Source organism: Setaria italica, chromosome VII, assembly GCF_000263155.2.
Source record: "Setaria italica strain Yugu1 chromosome VII, Setaria_italica_v2.0, whole genome shotgun sequence".
NCBI lineage: Eukaryota > Viridiplantae > Streptophyta > Magnoliopsida > Poales > Poaceae > Setaria > Setaria italica.
The window spans coordinates 3,922,647-3,933,998 of NC_028456.1; the positions used below are offsets into that span (position 1 = coordinate 3,922,647).

At 45.4% G+C, this 11,352-nt stretch overlaps 1 pseudogene; it reads right to left on the minus strand.

The window, feature by feature from the left end:
- Positions 1 to 10,444, minus strand: part of LOC101763467 — a 15,881-nt pseudogene extending 5,437 nt beyond the window's left edge.
- Between the last annotated feature and the right edge of the window lie 908 nt (positions 10,445 to 11,352).

Sequence of the window (11,352 nt, forward strand, 5' to 3'; positions counted from 1 at the left end):
GCAAACTAAATTAATAAATAAAATATGTTTAGTCCTCCTAATGAGTATCCGAACATCCGATGTGACAGGGTTAAAGTTTAGCCCCCTCCTCCCAAACACCCCCTTAGTCTTGTGGTAGCACTGTTTTCCTGGGTCGTTCTCCATGTTCCGATTAAACAATAATGATCTTGTATTAATGAAAGGTATAATAGAAGTAAAGCAAGATTAAACATTGTGTTCAGTTAAACCACCATACCAAGTAAGCACTAAGCATGAGCTACTCAACATAAAAGTAAACCCGGTTGGTCAAGGCAAAGGTAATTTCAATCTAGGCGAACCTTAAATGGGACCCATCAATTTAATCTTAACATGTGCATAGCATAAATGTTGAGTACGAGAAAGTAAAGGTGTATAGGACGGAAAAGTAGTGATCAAGGACATGACTTGCCTTCTTTGCCTTGCTCCTGCTGTTCGTACTCCTCGAAGGCTTGGTCTTCAAATCGCTCGAACTGCTGAACGTCTACACGCGTCACACGAGCACATACAAGCAAACATGGGCAAAAAGTAAGAAACAGTACACCAATCACAATTAAACAGAGAAAACAAGCTTGTAAAGTTGATCTACGCTTTAAAACAAACACGTGGATATAAAGAACGCGAAAAACAGAGCTAAGATGCAAAAGATATGATTAAAACAAGATCCAGGGGCTTTTCTGCGAGAAAAACAAAACTTCTAGAGCCAAACTGCGAAAAACCGGGGGCTTATACGTAATTACGCGTATAAACCGAAGGTTTAACGCGAAAAACTCCAAAACGGACGGCGGGTTGATTTTAGAGAAACTCAGGGTTTAAACCGAAAAGTGCGAGGGCAGATCTGTAATTATTTTTCAACGCGATCTGGACCGTGGGTTGATTTGCGGCAAAGGCGAGGGCTTAAGAGAAAAAGTGACACGGCGCGGCGCGGTTGACTGTTACGCGGTCTGATTGACTCGCTATCGGCTGTCGGATTTAGATCCGACGGCCACGGTTGACGATGACATCGCGGCGGCGGCAGCAGACGGCGGCGGACGGCAAGCGGCGGCGGGGTCGCCGGAGTAGGCCGAAACGGCGCTCCGGGGCTCGGTTTGGCGCGGGGATTGCACGGGAAGAGAGCGGGGGACACGGTGAACCCGTTTAGGGCCTTGGCGGGAGCCACGGCGCGGCGGCACTCACCTTTTGGCGGCGGCTAGCGGCGGAGAAAGAGCGGCGGCGCTGGAGCTCGGGCGCTAGGGTTTCGGGTGCTGCTGGCGCAGGTGCTCGAGGCCAAGGGAAGGGCGGCAGCTTAAATAGGGGCGGATGGCTTGGAGATAGAGGTGGCCCCGGGTTCTAATGCCCGACGGAATCGGAGCGGGGGCGAGACGGTTGCGGAGATGGCGGCACGGCTGTTGCGGGAGGAGTCCCGACCGGAGGTGGGAGATGACGGGGGGTCCCACTTGTTGGTGGCTACGGCGGGAGACGGGCTGGCGCGGCTTCGTGGGCCGGCGGAGGAAGGCGAAGTGGTGGGCCGCGCGGGTGAGGGGAGCTGGGCCGGTGAGGAGCTTCACGGGCCGGCGCAAGAAAAGCGGAGGGGGGAAAGCTTCGCGGGCCGACCAAGAGGAATAGGCCGGAGGAGCTGCTGCGCAGCTGGGCCGAAAGAAAGAAAAAGAAAGAGGAGAAAGGGGAATGCGGCCCACGAGAAGAAGGAAAAGAAAAAAATAAAGGGAAAAGGTTTTGAAAAGTGAATTTGAATTTGAAATTCAAATTTGATTCAAACTCAAGCAACCAAAAATTATGCTCCAGCATGAATGCACAATAAACTCCTATGATGAATTAATTAAATTTTAGAGAAAGTGAAATTAAATGCCTAGGAATTTAAATGACACCCTAATTTGAGCAAATATTAATGAATTTGAATTCTCTAAAAAATTTGGGTGTTACATTATACAACCCAAGAAAAGTATAATATTTTTGAAAACTTTTCAAGACATTTATACACAATCTATGTATTTCCAAACATAGCGATGGTTGGAGTTTCGCAAGTTTAACCGTGCATGTCTGTCCAATATGACGTATTTTTAATCAGATGGGTAAAAATCTGTGGAGGGAGGTCTCCAGTTAAGAAATTGCAAAAAACATGACAACGTTTACAGTACATACCTCCAGTTGCCAAGACACCATACTCATTTATAGCCATTGAATTTATGATAGTTTTCTGTTGGGACCTTAAAAAAAAGATGAGATGTGTCGGTAGCATGTAACCAGAAGTTAGCCTGTAAGGAGAAATTACAATGGCAAGTACTGACAGAAGTGATATTTGCAAAAGATAGTATGCAACATGGAACCAATTCTATTAAGTCCAGAACCACCATTGGTTTTAGACTTTTTATTGATCAAATCCTAAGTAATGCAGCTGGTTTGGGTGATAAAATTTGTTAGTCAAGGTTATTAGACTGCCTACTACACAGGCGAGATGCCATTGGGACACCTTTGCCAAGTTAATTAGTGAATTTTCAGCAACTGAAATTATTAGGAACTTGAGCAGTTCAGATTGATATTGTCAATTAGGTACAATACATGTGGCCATGTTGAACATTGATCTCAACTTACTGTTGAAATCATGTGGATATTCAAATTCACCAATCACCAAATAGTTAGACAATAATCTGAAGTTATGTAAATAAGATAAAGAGTTTTTCCCAGTAAGCATATATATATAAAGGGTGTAAATTTTAGGAGAAAAAAAAACCCCAAGTTTCTTAGCTTTTGGCACACAATCCTACAATTATTGATATTTAAAAAGGCATTTCCATCTGACATCGCCATACCGTATGCATTATTCCCCCCTCGAACTACTGTATGTATTACGAATATCAATTGAGTAGCGGTTAGCATACAACAAGTATACTGTTCTGAGTGACCATGTGAACAAAACAACACAAATAAAAATATGAAAGACTCACAGCATGTTGTGCAGAAATTCCCCTTTGGGTAGACTAAACTTCTTTATGTTGCCTGCTGATGCTGATGCAAATGCTTTCCTACAAAAGAGATATCATGTTACTGCAAATGTCTAAACATTTTTTTATATTTAAAAGGTCTACAACATTATTGATAATATGAAAAGTGAAATCATGGGTACAAACTAACTCTTTTGGATTAAGTGCCATAGCCCGAGCTGATTTCTTATGGTGTGTGAGGGTACACATAGTCCTCCCTGCAGAAGGAAACAACTGTAATGGAAACAGATGCAGAAAAAATCTAACAAACATTGTTGAATTTGATAGGTAAATTACCAGCTACAAGATCCCAGAATTTGATAGTTGTGTCATGGGAGCCAGTGACAACTTGTGGGTCCTGAGACGAGAAAGTAAGGAATTAAAATTTTGATGAGTAATTAGGAGGGCACAGATAAATAATGTAGATAGTGCGTTGTTAGACATATATGTGTGCTATGTATGCGTGTGTACCTGGCGTGACTACCACGCCAGGATCAGGCCGGCTGAGTCAGCCTTGCCTTGGTTATAGGTTTGATTAGGATCGGCATCCCTTGATTGTAGGCCTTCCTAAAACTACCTCAAGGGCTGCCTATATGTACTGCCCCATCTGTACAACCCTAATCAATCAATTCATTCCACGCAATCCTACCTTTCTACATGGTATCAGGAGTCCGGGTTACACCCGATTCCTTTTCTTCTGCTCTCTAGCGCGCCCTCCGGCGCTGCCTGCGCGAGACCGCGCCCCCGCGCGACGAGCCTCTTTGCGCGACATCCGCGCCCCACGCCCTTGCGCGATCCTTGGCCGGCTCCCTGCCCGCCGATCCCTCCGCCTCCGCCGCAGCCAACGGCGCCGCCACTGCCGACGCTACTCATCACCCGGACGACGCGCGCCCTGCGCAGGGCCGCGCGTGACGCCGCCCTGGCGCGCGCCATCGTTGCCGAAGAGGAGGCCGCCGCCGCCGCCCGGGACCGCGACGCCGCCGAGGCTCGCATCCGCGAGTCCCGTGCACCACGAGGAGCCTGCCGCCTCCCTCCCGCTGCTGGTCTACTCACATCGCCCGCGGCCTCCAGCACCGACGTCGACACAGCCGGAGGCACCGGCTCCTCTGCCTCCCGGCGCCATTCTGGTCCGCCCCGTCACCAACCAGCACTCTATGACGACTCGTGGCAAGTTGGGCTTTCGGCAGCCTGCCTTGTTGCACTCATCGTCTGTCTCGCCGGTTCCTCGAACTTATCGTGGGGCTCTTGCTGACCCAAACTGGCGCCAGGCCATGCAAGAAGAATATGACGCTCTGCTATCCAACCACACTTGGGATCTCGTTCCTCGGCCTTCTGGCAGCAACATTGTTACTGGGAAGTGGATCTTTAAGCACAAGTTTCATGCAGACAGGTCTCTGGAGCGCTACAAAGCACGTTGGGTTCTTCAAGGATTTACACAGCACCCTGGTGTTGACTTCTCCGAGACTTTCAGCCCAGTTGTGAAGCCCGCCACCATCCGCACAGTGCTTTCGTTGGCTCTCTCTCATCAGTGGCCTATCCACCAGCTTGATGTGAAGAATGCCTTCATGGCACTTTGTTCGAGACTGTCTATTGTGCACAACCAGATGGTTTTGAGGACTCCACTCATCCTTGATACGTCTGCAAGCTTAATCGCTCCCTCTATGGCCTCAAGCAAGCCCCACGTGCCTGGTATAGTCGCTTCTCCACATACCTGCAGCAGCTCGGTTTTGTTGAGGCACGGACAAATACATCTCTCTTCATGTTTCACTGTGGCTCCGACACAGTTTACCTCCTCCTAAATGTGGATGATATTGTCCTCATGGCATCCTCGTCGACCCTCCTCCGCCGCACCATTGAGGCTCTGCAGCGGGAATTTTCGATGAAGGACCTCAGCAAGTTACACCACTTCCTTGGGATGCGGGTTCAGCGCTCTGGTGATGGTATGTTGCTCTCTCAGCGCCAGTTCATGGTCAAGATCCTAGATCATGTAGGAATAGCTGACTGCAAGCCCTGTCAGACACCGGTTGACACCAACCCCAAGCTGTCCGCTAGTGCAGGTCATCTCCTATCTACTGCAAATGCGTCTGACTACAGGAGTTTGGCTAGCGCCCTTCAATACCTGACCTTCACTCGCCCGGACATCTCCTATGTTGTCTAGCAGATATGCCTTCACATGCACGCTCCACGAGACTCCCATCTCGCGGCTCTGAAGCGCATCCTGCGCTATGTGCGTGGTACACTCGATTTGGGCCTCCTTGTGCGTCCCTCTGTGCAGACCGAGCTCTTGGTCTACTTTGATGCAGATTGGGCAGGTTGTCCGGACACCCGCAAATCCACCTCTGGTTATGCAGTCTTCCTGGGCAATAACTTGGTCTCCTGGTCTTCCAAGCGTCAGAATACAGTCTCCCGCTCTAGTGCCGAGGCCGAGTACCATGCAGTTGCCAACGCCGTCGCTGAGATTACCTGGCTGCGCCAGCTCCTCACTGAGCTACACGCCCCTTTGCATCGCACTGCTCTGGTATACTGCGACAACATCAACACTATGTACATGTCTTCCAACCCCGTTCAGCACCAGCGCACCAAACATGTGGAGATCGATCTACATTTTGTTCGGGAGCGCGTGGCCACCGGTGAAGTCCGCGTTCTGCATGTCCCGACGACCTCACAGTACGCCGACATCTTCACCAAAGGCCTGCCCTCTTCAGTCTTCACGGAGTTCCGGTCTAGCCTGAACGTCCACCCAGCCAACGATCAGACTGCGGGGGGGTGTTAGACATATATGTGTGCTATGTATGCGTGTGTACCTGGTGTGACTACCACGCCAGGATCAGGCCGGTTGAGTCAGCCTTGCCTTGGTTATAGGTTTGATTAGGATCGGCATCCCTTGATTGTAGGCCTTCCTAAAACTACCTCAAGGGCTGCCTATATGTAATGCCCCATCTGTACAACCCTAATCAATCAATTCATTCCACGCAATCCTACCTTTCTACATGCGTGATAGGCCAGAAATTTCTTTACAAAGCACAATATATTTAAAATAGTTTAACCTAAATTGTAACACCGATGATGACATCCGAGCTGTATCAAGATCGTTCATTCATTGTTTCTTATCAAACTTGACCTAGCCTAGACTGCCTCAAACACATCCGATTAATTAACATATAATGTGGGTAATTATATAGGAATGGCACCAAATAAGAGATTAAGAGAACATCACTAGATTATAGGGGGTCGTGACCTGTTAAAGCAGAAACCTGTTCTTTTGTTCTGATGTCCCACACCTGTACATAGTGCAAATAAAACCAAAACAATCTTAGAGCACAGTATACAATCAGATATTTTGTAATGGCAATTGGCGGAGGTGATCTCATACCCTGCAAACTGAATCACGACCCCCAGTCAGTAAGATATCAATTGTTTGGATGAAGAGCTAGGCAGTAAACACCACTCAGATGCCCATGGTAAGATCTAATAACCTACATGGCACAGGGATAAGATATCAATATGTCACATGAATTAAAATAGAATTTAAAAAAAAACTGACCTTGTTTTGTTCAAGATCCCAACATTTTACTTGTTTTTCATCACCAGCAGAAAATAAGTAAGTATGCCTTTGGCTGACAGCAAGTCCTATATCATGGTATCAAATCGATATCAATCACAAAATTTCAAATTGGGGAAGGAAAATGCAGTGCAGGGGTGTTACTCCTGTTAGAAGAGAAACTTACCGCGAACTTGTTCAATATGGCCAGTCAGTGTCAGCTTCAGTGTTCCTGATGCAAGATCCCATATCTACAGCAAGACATGAGTCACAGGATGAATGAGTGAAGTATACAGGATAAAGCAGATTGACAGGTTGGATCATTGGCTTAACATAAGAGCATATAAGATGGGGGAGATGGGTTCACAGTAGTTGTTCTAGCTAGATGCAAAAATAAAAACTACTGCATGCAGCAAAATTAGCATTGAATTTTGAAGTCGTTCTTCAAATAAATAAAATACTGACAACTAGATGAAACTGAGATAATGGACATAGCTAGAAGAAACGGTTAATACACAAGCGCCATTTTCCAGATCTCTTGGGAGTCAGGATTCAGAAAGCACTGGGAACCAGCCTGGTTCTGGATAATCTTTACAGCCTGGTTTCACCCTTTAACAATTCCCCAAATAGGTTTTAGAAGGCTCTATAAAATGACCAAAATATCATATTTGTAAACATCTGAGAAACTTGGAAGCTGGCAGTTTGTTCAGTGTTTTTCTGGTTTCAAGCTGAGATCTGGTTCCTGGCTGGATCCAGTTTGTCAACTTATAGTACATCTACAGCAAGGTTTACAACAAGTACCCTATTAGATGGAGCAATATAAATTAAATTTTCAGAAGGAGAATGTAAATAGAAGAGGAAAAAAAATATGCTCCGTGCAGTGGAGCTCACCTTTATTGTCCTATCAGCAGAACCTGTACAGAACCACTCGTTTCCAGGGTCGAAGGCAATAAAGCGTACCCATCCTAAGTGACCACTGATGACCTGCATAAATTAAGAGGAACCATTAAGGCAGGTTTTGTTACGGGAAATCAGCCCAGCCCACTGCGAGGATAGTTAGGCGGTGGAGACTGCTTAGACTGGGAATTGACATAGATTGGGGTGACAAACTGGGGACTGGGACTAGATTGATTTCTCTTCATTGCTTTGCCTATGATTCATACACCATCTCTCATTATATAGAGAGGCTTACTTGACCTTTAAATAAGACCTCGAGCCCTAACCCTAATGGACCATACTGTCTAACCAGCCCAATAGGCCCAATCGACCCAGCCGTTTGCCTCTAACAGGTTTGAAGAACAGAAAGGAAAATATTTTATTTTTTCATTGGGAACCAAATACACCACCTACTCCAAACCACACATGCCTAAGAACATGGAGGGTGAATGCATTTGGCCGGCAGCCATACATAGTGGTTTAGGGTGGGGAATGGCAGAAAAACATGCATGGACTTGGATAGAATTTCCCATAACCAAACAAATTGAAATTGATTTTGCGCAAACTTATCACTTTTGTGCCAAACCTATTAGGTAATAAACTATGGATGGCTGCAGTTGATTTTGAAAGATACCCGATAGTTCTTCCAAGGAGCATGCCATGTAGAACGTGGCCATCTACTTCATATCCTTTCCATCAGGGCAGATGTAGAGAAACTGAAAGGCATATCAACAAATCAAATAATCCACAATTATCTAGAAAATATAAAACTGTTGCATCAAAAAGCATAAGTGGTCAGAAGTCTAGGGGCCTTGATTATATTCTTGTGAATTGTGATGCAACAATATGGGTACATTTATACACACACACACACACACACACACACACACACACACACTAAGAAAATAAAAAAGAAGGCATGACATATTTTTGGAAAACACAATCTGAAACAACATACCAAGCTGCTAAATTAGATCAAGGAACGCAATGGCATATAGTTAAGGAGCAACTACATGGGTCAGGCTTCAATATGGGCACTCTGTTGTGTTTTTTTTTATTTGAACATAGCAGGGAGTATAAGGAATTTAAAATACGACACATCACCAATACATATCGAATGCATGTCTGTATCCAATATTAATCTGGATGCAAGCAAGGAAATTTGACATACAAATCAATGCACCATAACTGCTAGCACATTTCTCGCAGGTTAGGACTGAGGATTAAGGTGCATGGATCTCTCTTCTTTCTTTGGTACTAACAAAACATAAGATAAATGGTACTGTTAATGCAAAACATACAACATTCACAAAACATTAGTGATACAGTGCTATAGAGCATAATAGCCAGTAAGCATCAGAAGAGAAGAAAAAGGTGAACAAACCTGTCAGATGATCCAGGAATTGATAGAGTTGTATTTTTGGCAGGTATTGTAGATTCACTGAAGAAAAGTAAAAACAAAAAGTCAGCGAATAAAAATAACAGTGTAAACTAGTTAACAGCAGCAACAGGCAAGAGAAAATGGATATACTTACGGTGCTTTTGGTAGCATTAGTGGCGCAGGGACAATGGCATTGCTATTGCCTTCTCTGTGAGCATCTTCTGTGTCTTGTGTGCCTACGTGATAGTTGCAAGCCCAGGTAAAATAGAATGCCAAAGAAATTGTACACAATTGCTAGTAAGCACAAACAGACTGCGATTTTCCTGAGTTGGATTTTTCACCTCAAACCATCAGGGTGGGACGGTGGGTCGAAATTCTAAAGGGTGGTTGCACACTGATTTCAGTTGGGAGCTACTCATCGAATCCAGTGAGCAAATACTCAATTTACGTAAGACGCTTAGCTAGAAACGTCAACCCTGCAAATTCAAAGCTACTCTCTGCAGTTTGCTCGGCTCCTATATACAAAAAAGTAGATGAATGTTATTTAGATACGATGACAGGGAATGTGGACTCTTAACTTCAGAAAGTCTTCAGGAGAATGAGCAGAATGGCTGGGAATTTCCATGGACAATCTAGTTTGTTGGTTTTTGCTCGTATGTAATTTGCAGCCATGTGCATGTAGTCTTAGGAGGAAAAACGAACTAAAATTTTCTCAAGATGACGACAAGCACTATTTCTGGCATTTTTTAAGCAATCGACAATCAATCATCACGAAATCCTACTACTGCAGAGCAATCGTTTCAATAGATGTAGGAAGATTTCTTCTATGAAGAGCAAACGAAGAGGTGATTTCTATGAGAACAAGGAAGAAGAGAGGAGCGAAACTAACCTGGCAATGCCAACGCCGTCGACGACGGCGCCGCTGCTCCCTTGCCCTGCCCTCCGTGCCCCATCTCCGGTGCCAGGTCCTTCACCGCGCCGTACACTGCCCTCACCTTGCTCCCGGCACGAATCCTCTTGCTGCCCTACCACCGCACCAGCGAGAGATCAGGAGAATACGCAGTCAGAGTCCCCGCTAGGGTCGTTTTGCGGCTCGGGAAGGGGGGTGATAGGCAAGCGAGGTTACCTCTCGACTTCGGGCGCGAAGAGGGCGTGAGCAGGGGCGAAGAGGTCCAGCGAGCGCTTCAGCGACCGGAGGCTCAGCTTCTTCAGGGGGGCTGCGGCTCCACCGAGAGCCCGTCCGCCGCCGCCGCTTGCTTCGCACCTCGAGCGGCACGGCTACAGTTTCGCACACAGAGGCGGTCTCAGATTGGGCTCGTCTGTCCGAATGGACCAAGACGGTTTTTCAGCCCATATGAGCCCAGTGGTATGATGATATTCTACCGCTCGGCCCAACGATTTCCGTTACAGATTCAGTTAGAGAAGTTGTGGAGTTAAATTGTGGTTGTGATGTTGAAAACATTGAACTTAGCATTTGTGTGGCAATTGAGATGTATTTCTGAAGTTTGGATTGGTGTTTCAAGAAAAGAACTCTTGTATTGATGAATACCTTCTTTCATTCTGTGTGTACAATGGACCAGTGATGTTAGCCATCTGAATGTGTCACATTTGTCCAGCAATTACACTCCCTTGCAAGATGAAGTGCAAGTGTCTACGGATTCGTTGTTGCTGTTTATCATTGGGGAGATACTCTATCCTGTGACATTGCAATTGTTATTGCAGCATAGAGGTCTTTTGAATAATTATGGAGGTAAAGAAATTACTTTTAAGCTACGTTCATGTATAGGTCAACACCAAATTCGAGTGAGCAATGGCCAAACCAGAAAAGTAGCTGAACAGAAACAGTGTTCTGTTCACAAATCTAGGCTTATGTGTCCATGGCGCCTGTGTTTAACCGTGTGATTTGCCTGGAACATCATCTGTTCTGTCAGGATTGGTGCAAATATGTAAAGATGAGATCGAATGGACCAGAAATCATTGCTGGCAGTGCAAAAACTGTTCAAATTATTGCACTGCCTTTAACTGATCAAGTGATCACAGAAGGAAAGTTCGTTGACATACAAGTTATCTGAACCTTGTGTACACATAATTCTGTCTTACCAGCCCATCAACAGGAAAGAACAAAGCAAAGTTATTTGTCTCGACAACATTCTGATTCTAAACTTGTGCATTTCAAACTCATTGATAGATGGATATGTACACTACGAAATTGCTGGATGACAGATGTCAAACATAATACCGAAGGCCCATGTAATCAAACCAAGCCATTTTTCATTGCTGTATATGATCACACTGCACAAGCTTCTCCTTCAGTGAGTCTTTGAGCAAGCAAACACAACCAAAATGCGCCCTCTTATTTTAGTTTCAAGCATACACAACCACAAGCCAAACAAAATGGACTGGGCAGACGCACACAAATCGATCCACATAGTATAACACATCAACTTGGTGGATGCATACATACAGAGTCACAAACCACCAATTTTATTCTTGTGAAATAT